Raw genomic sequence first — 6,260 nt, forward strand, 5'->3', positions numbered from 1 at the left:
ACATTTACGCAGGACACTGTCCCCTGCTCTCCGCTGGCGCTGAGGGGGACACTCCCACAGGCCTGGGGGCAGTGATTCCCCTGCAGTGCCTGCCGGATCCGACACACTGACAGCTTCCAAGTCCCACCCACACTGGATGCAGGAGCTTTGGACAGACAGACTCTAAACTGAGAATTCGCTGCTGCACAGGTGGTATCCAGGGACGCCTGGGTCTCTGGGCTTCTCTGCATATGTTCTGTGGGCTGCACGCTGGGCCAGCAGGAGGAAATCCCAGCAGGTGGCCAGATTGTGGCTGGGGACACAGGGCACACACATCAGGGACGAGCAATGACATAAGAAATGAGTGTAATAGTTTTGCCCTGAAGGATTTTGTCTGCTATCAGTCAAATTATTCCAGCTTTCTTTTTGATTAGTCTAGGCAGGGCATTTCTTTCTTTCTTTCTTTTATAATCTTCATTTATTTGAGAGAGAGAGAGAGAGAGAGAGAGAGAGAGAGAGAGAGGAGAGAGTGCATAAGTGGGGGAGGGGCAGAGATAGAGGCAGATACAAAATCCGAAGTAGGTTCCAGGATGTGAGCTGTTGGCACAGAGCCTGTCGGGGCTCAAACCCACAAACTGTGAGATCATGACCTAAGCAGAAGTCCGGTGTTTAACTGACTGAACCACTCAGGTGCCCCTGTTATTTTTTTTAAGTTTGTATTTAAATTTCAGTTAGTTAACATACAATGTGATAGTAGTTTCAGGAATACAATAGAGTCACTTAGTAAAGTCAGAGGGTACAAAATCAGTGTACAGAAATCAGTTGCATTTCTATACACCCATAACAGAGGAGCAGAACGAGAAATCAAGGAATTGATCCCATTTACAATTGCAAGAAAAACCATAAGATACCTAGGAATAAACCTAATCAAAAAGATGAAAAACTTGTGCTCTGAAAACAGTTTTTTTTTTAATTTCTCTTATAAGGAACAATTTTATTTTTGAATAAATCCACTCTATTTTTTATTAGAAAATTTAGTTTTTATATATTCTACTTTTTTCAAAAGCATTTGCATAGGTGGTCAAAATAATGTCCTTAAATTTAATTTCCTTTTTATATCTAAATATTTTTTATTTATTTTTTTTGAGAGAGAGAGCATGAGAGAGAGAGAGAGGGAGGGAGAGAGAGAGAATCCTAAGCAGGCTCCATGCTGTCAGTGCAGATCTTGAAGTGGGGCTTGATCCCACAACCCTGGGATCATGACCTGAGCTGAAATCAAGAGTCAGATGCTCAACCGACTGAGCCACCCAGGTGCTCCTGAATATTTTTCATTTCTTATTTGGTGTATTTGTACTTTTGTCTCCTCTATTACCTGCTTTCCCCCCCTATAGTTAATGATTTTTTTTGTCTATGAGCCCCACTTTTGACATACACCACAATTTCCAGTGTATAGTATTTTATTATTATTGTTTTCTAGATATTTTAAAATTCTGACTTTGATTTACTCTTTAACATAAGATTTGTTTAAGAAAGAGGATATTTGTTGAAAGGGCGGGGGCGGGGGGGGGGGGGCTGACTCCATCTTGTTCTGTGTCCTTCACCTTGACCATGCCTCCTCCCCTTGAGCACCCCCCCACCCTCACCTGCCTAACAGGACTGGGACCCTTCCCCAGCCAATCGGCTGAGGCCACAGCCATTACCTCACCAACTGCCCCTAGGCCCCAATAAAACCTTTGTCCTTTTGAAACTCACTCTCTCCCCCCAGTATCTCACTGCTGCGTTGGTGCAGGTAAGGGATTGAGCTCAAGCTAGCTCAAATAAAGGCTCTTTTGCTTTTACATCGGACTCGGCTCCCTGGCGGTATTTGGGGATCACGAATTCTGGGCATAACATTTGTCAGTGGCATTAGTTTTGTTTTTCTTTTGTTTTGTTTGTGTTTCATAGTTTTTAAATCTCATGAACAGACAAGGTTGTTGATCTTTCCACCTTTTGGACTTTGTTGAGGCATTCTGTGTTTACATGTTGTAAATTTTTGTGACAGTTCCAAACACTTGAAAAGAAGATGCATCTTGCATGTGCTTGGAATAGGATTTGATTTATCTCCAGGAGGGTTCCCTTAGTAAATTTGTTATTAAGGTGTTTTGTATCGATACTTACTTTTTGACTTCTCAATATGTCATGGACTAAGAGAGGTCAAAGATTCCTACTAGCAATGAGTTCTTACCCATTTTTTAATTATGATAGTTTTTGCTTTTCTATATTTTGATGCTTTTTTTCTCCTGTGGGACGTTTGATGGGAGTTATATCTTAATTGTGGATTATAATATTCTTAGTAACATAAAAATACTTTCTGTTGTCTTATTTAATATATTTCCACCTTGAATTCAATCCTTTCTGATAATAAGGGCAAGATCTCGTGTTTCTTTCATTTTGTATTTAGCTTATATATTTCTGCTCAGCTATATATATGTCTTAAATTGAAAGCCTTTTTAAAATTAAAATTTAAAGTTCTGTTTTAATTTTAACTTATCTGGTGTGTATCCTCAGGTAATTTCTCTAGAAGTTGAAATATTAGTAGCATGTTTCAAAGAACTTCCAAGATAGGAAGCGGCTTTCTCTCTCTTTAACATGATAAACAACTGGTACACTGGTGGGTACAGAGTACCTGGTTATGGCCCTTTCTTCAGAGCTCTGGACATCACACTGTTGGGCTCTGATGCGGGGCTGGCCTCCTCGAGGTGCCACTTTGCTCCCAACCCTGTGGTGCGTGGTTGTTGTGTGTGCATGAGTGTACATGAATGTGGGAGACCCTCCTTTTGTCAGGAGTTCCTGCAGTGCCTCTGTCTTTTCCAGATACCCTGGAAGAAGCTCTGGATTGAAAAGTGCTGTCAGTGCTGCAATCAAAAGGCAGGTAGAAGACTTTTCAGATAAACTTCTTTCTTTAGAGAAAGGACTCAGAAGATTCAATGATAAGGGAATGGGTGGAGGAAGAAGTTCTGAGCCTAGAAAATCCCTTTTCTTTCTCTGTAGTGCTTATCCTTAGGATTCAGCTCTGGCCTTGGGTCCTCATAGCTCCTTGCTTGTATCCAGGCCATTCACACCAGGCGGGGACACTGGAGAGGGAGAGTCAATCTGTCCAAACCAGGGAGTCTGTCCACATGGCAGTGTAAGGGTGTTACCTGGATTGAGGGAGAGTCAGAGTAGGTCCCAGAGCAGATAAAAAGGTGTTTTGCACCTAGAAATGAAGAAAAAGAATTTCGGGAAGCTATGGATAACACGTGATGCAGTTTTGGAGTGGTGGGGGTCCAGAGCTGATGGCCAAGAAAGAATTCTTGAGATGTCTTTGGTGAAAAAGGTGATTTTATTAAAGCACGGGGACAGGACCTGTGGGCAGAAAGAGCTGTCCCAGGACCATGAGAGAGACTTCTTATATACTTGGGAGTTGGGGGAGGTAAAGTCAGGGTGAAGTTTCCAAAGTGATTTTCATATGTTAAAGAAGACTCATGGGATCTGGGAGACCCAGCTGTCCTCAAGCTAAGATTGTTTCCCTTTAGCAAAGCATCAGCATTAAGACAGTAGGGGGTTCCTGGAGGAATGTTATACTCTGCCTGCCTCAAGTATTTGTCAAAGGGCTGCAGGTTCTAAGGAAACTTACTTTTATCTGCCATTTCCCACATTAACATGGATGCATGGATAGCCCTCAGGGACATTATGCTGAGTGAAATAAGATGGTTACAAAATGCCAAGTCATGTATGATTCTACTTCTAGGAGTTCCCTAAAGTGATCAAATCCTTAAGAATGGAGAGTAGGGTGGCTGCCAGGGGTCAGGAGGAGGGAGAGTGAAGGTTGTGGTTTTATGGGTATAGAGTTTTGGTTTTGCAGGATGAAAACATTCTGAAAACTGGTTGCACAACAATGTAACTACACTTAACCCTGCTGAACCATGCACCTAAAATGCTAAAGATGGTAAATTTTATGTTATTTTATCATATTAAAAAATAAAACAGTAAAAAGAATACTGGGGGAATTCATCTCCAAGAGGTCTCTTAGCAAGTGGGAAGAAGTAGTGTGATTTAGGCCGAGAAGTTTAAGAGCACAGAGAACATGCTTTAAGACTGCATGATGAAGCAGCAGGTGTGAGCAGCAGAGGTACGTGCATGAGCCATGGGGTCTGGACAACTCCGTGTGTCTCCTGCACCGACTTCTCTACGTCGCTTGGGCTTCATTGTGCCTGGCCAGCTTTTACAGTAGTGTCAGCTGGCAGTAAGAGAACTGGACCTAGAAGATGTGATGTCAGGATTGCTTACTATCTTTTTCTTCTTTCACTCTAGGAAAATTGAGGAGGGATCTGGAGTATAAGACCAGTGAGTATCTGGAGGGGATAATGACTGATGCTCACCCCAGAGTAAACTCTCCTTCTCCAAATTACAGTTTTCCTGTAAAGCTTCCCTTATAGATCAGCTCTTTATTTTTTTAAAACGTTTATTTATTATTAAGAGACAGAGATAGAGCATGTGCATGGGAAGGGCAGAGAGAGGGAGATACAGAATCCAAAGCAGGCTTCAGGCTCTGAGCTGTCAGCACAGAGCCTGATGCGGGGTTTGAACTCACAAACTGCAAGATCATGACCTGAGCTGAAGTCGAATGCTTAACAGACAGAGCCACCCAGGCGCCCCTGGATCAGCTCTTTAAACAGGAATGTCTTTGTGGTAGCTAATGTACCTGAATTCTTTGTCCTGAGGTCTCAGAGTTCATCCTTCCCCAGCGTTTCTCAGCCATAAAGATCCCAGCCCCTTCCTTCTTTTCCTCCCTGGAATTCTCTCCCTGGCTTCTCCCCACCCTCTGGAAGGTATGAGCACAAAGTCTAAGATTTCTGTCCTGGTCCCTGAAGGGAGTCTCCTACCCTTGTCAGAAAGGCCTCAGAACCCACAGGGAAAATCTCCTTTGATATCTTATGATGCCATAACTTTATCCCCGTGTCCCCACAGCGAGGATCGTCCTGAATTCCCAGCCAGCCAATGGCTGCCTCTCAGTGTCTCCCAATGAGAAAAGCCTGATATTCACTGGTTTGTGGATGAACAAATACCAACATGGTTGGAGATTTGACCCTGAGCCTGGAGTGCTGGTCAGTAGGGGCTTCACGTGAGGCAAAGTGTACTGGGAGGTGAGGGTGGACAGGATATGGTGGGGGGCAGAGGAGGAAGATGCAGTGTGTTACTGGGGTGGAGCCAGAGACATGTTTGGCACTAGCTACCTGGGTGGGTTAGTGGGCACCCCTGGTGGTTACAGTCCCACCGGGTACAGAAATGAGAATGAAAATGGAATATGGCTGAAATTCTGCCTGGTGGGGATGGCCAGAGAGTCGGTGGTGAGGAGAGGGTGTCTTGCCTTCACCCCTGAGGAGGGGTTCTGGACCTGCAGCTCTCCTCAGCTGGGGTGTATGTAGGTACCAGTCTCGAGCCTTTCCAGATCCTGTCATGTTGTCCAAGGCAGACTGGAGTTGCTCTGGATTATCATGGTGGGAAGGTGACCTTTACCAATGCCAGGACTCAGAAGTTAATCTACAAGTTCTTCTCTTCCTTCACGGGGAGAGTTTTCCCTTTCCTGTGGCTTGACTGTATGAGAGGCAGACTCACGCTGAGGCTCTAAGACAAGGTCTCATTTGGCCTGTATTCCTCTGTGTCATTCCCAACTTCCCACTCAGCTAGACTGTCTGTCTGGGCTTCCAAACACCCTTAGATCATGGGACCAGCACGGTGGAGGCAGGAGTCCCTGATCCTTTCCACTTGGTCTCTAAAATAGGGATGACACTCATCTGCCCTCTCTGCAGAGTTAGGGTTGGAATGTCTTCAAAGCACTTATTAAAATATGTGTTCTTGTTAATGTTTTTCTTCTGTTGCCTTTGATTTGGTCCTTCATCCGCCACTGAGATAAAGGTATGAGAACGAGTGTGAGTGTCCTAGGGTTGCATTCTCTGCCCCTAAGAATAGTGGTCACAACATCCCTATCAGTTGTAAATCATAAATATTTTGATGAAATTCATGCCTGATTGACAGTTGATGTATTCTGAGGTTTGAAATATCTGGGGTCAGTATGGGCTCATTTACTTCTATGTTCTTAACCATTTTCTCAACAGAAAGTGGGGAGGGGAAACCCTGAGGTTCAGGAAGGTATGAGTTTTTGGAAGCAAGTCTTAGTTGGATTTTGAGATTGTAGAAACAGATATTAAGGTAAAATTATTAGTCTTAGCTATAAGCAGAAAACAAATCTGGCTGTTTTT

The 6,260-nt window shown here is 43.8% G+C and overlaps 1 long non-coding RNA gene across 1 annotated transcript; it reads left to right on the top strand.

Moving 5' to 3' along the window:
* Positions 1-1,579: 1,579 nt before the first annotated feature.
* LOC106984048 (uncharacterized) lies at positions 1,580-5,863 on the top strand. Its single transcript, XR_001431619.3, has 3 exons — positions 1,580-2,890; positions 4,312-4,344; positions 4,969-5,863. It is a non-coding gene; the product is annotated as an uncharacterized LOC106984048 (long non-coding RNA).
* The last annotated feature ends 397 nt before the right edge of the window (positions 5,864-6,260 follow it).

The sequence above is a fragment of the Acinonyx jubatus genome, chromosome B2 (genome assembly GCF_027475565.1).
Source record: "Acinonyx jubatus isolate Ajub_Pintada_27869175 chromosome B2, VMU_Ajub_asm_v1.0, whole genome shotgun sequence".
NCBI classification, from domain to species: domain Eukaryota; kingdom Metazoa; phylum Chordata; class Mammalia; order Carnivora; family Felidae; genus Acinonyx; species Acinonyx jubatus.